The sequence below is a fragment of the Dendroctonus ponderosae genome, unplaced genomic scaffold (genome assembly GCF_020466585.1).
Source record: "Dendroctonus ponderosae isolate FM_Combo_2020 unplaced genomic scaffold, Dpon_F_20191213v2 Dpon_F_20191213_3, whole genome shotgun sequence".
Taxonomy (NCBI): Eukaryota; Metazoa; Arthropoda; class Insecta; order Coleoptera; family Curculionidae; genus Dendroctonus; species Dendroctonus ponderosae.
The window spans coordinates 9,852,050-9,853,389 of record NW_026018508.1 but is presented as its reverse complement, the minus strand read 5'-3'; the positions used below and the strand labels follow the sequence as shown (position 1 = coordinate 9,853,389).

At 37.5% G+C, this 1,340-nt stretch overlaps 1 long non-coding RNA gene across 1 annotated transcript; it reads right to left on the bottom strand.

Annotated features, from left to right (window-relative positions):
• Window positions 1–140: 140 nt before the first annotated feature.
• On the bottom strand, window positions 141–1,176 carry LOC125503944. The gene is made up of 2 exons (XR_007281181.1): window positions 892–1,176; window positions 141–814 (listed from the first exon to the last, which is right to left on the bottom strand). It is a non-coding gene; the product is annotated as an uncharacterized LOC125503944 (long non-coding RNA).
• Between the last annotated feature and the right edge of the window lie 164 nt (window positions 1,177–1,340).

Here is a 1,340-nt window from a genome sequence, read left to right as displayed (position 1 = left end):
CCAAATTTAGTGGACCATTGATTGAACTCAACTTTCTATTGGCCAAACATTATAAAAATGACCTACCAAAACCTGTGATCAGATTGGCCCCTAAAGGAATTGACAACTGGAACGACGGAAATGACATTGAAAGTGACTAATATTAGATAATGTATTATTTTTAGTTAATATATGTTTTTCTTACAAAGTTTGTGTTGTTTGCTTTTATGTTATTTGCTAAACTATGAGTACTATACTGCAAAATTACTTAGTATGTCTATACCTTAATAGTATGAGAATACTAAAACAAAAAGTCGTATCTAACAAAAGTCAATTTTTTATTAAATCCCGAAATTTACAACCTTAAAATTTCTTGTGTAAGTTTATTAACGTGAAGTTCACATTGAGATCTTAAAAAAGAACAGTTTTGCAAATGAGCGAAGATGGCATGTCATAATTTACAAATTGCTTAGCAGGGCAGTATTCAAGTAGTCATGGGGCTTATTAGATTCGGTAGAACCCTGTAAAATCCTCAGAATCCAAATACCTCTCTATACCATCCAAACCATTTCTGTAAGGTTTAATTTTATAGCCACACACATCTTGTCGGATTCTGGGAAGCCCGAAAGAAACACTACGTTTTTAGTGCTATTCCACAGAAGAACCAGTCAATAGAAAGGATGCGTAGTTGATGGGTTTAATTGGGGTTTGATGATTTCTCTAGGGTTTGATTGGAATTCAAAATTCTCCATTTGTCTTAACTGTGGATGTCCTTCCTAAAGTCGTTTGGGGTTGGCCGAATGAAGAGGATTCTGTTGATTGTTGGTCGACATCTCTAGGATAATTTATTAGATTCATACCTGGCCTGCTAGACAGAAATCGAAAGAACCATTTTTGACAGGTGTTACCTACAAAGTGGCGCCAAATGGTCGAATTCGAATGAGGCTGAGGGTGGCCGCTAAAAAGGTATCAAGTCATAAACTTGCTACGGCACTATTTGGTGGACAACTATTTTGCAACAATTTCTCGATTTATCAACAATATGCAACAATATACTTCCGCTGGCGATTTCCATTTCCTTCACGTCGCCGCAATAAATCGCATCGGAAGTACCGTATTAACTGATCTAATAGATAATTAACGCGTATGATAATCGCCTTAACCTACAAACTGAGCGCGGCCCCCTCCCGGCGCCGGCGATTTAAATGTTAAACACCCGCTGCTGTGTCGTCATAAACGCACCGTAAATAATTAGAGCGCCGCCAGATTTGCGCTGTTGCCGATACTTGCGTCAATCTAAGATATGTTATGAGACATTTTTCCATCGGGTCAAAATTTCGGATATAACAAACTTGAAAAAT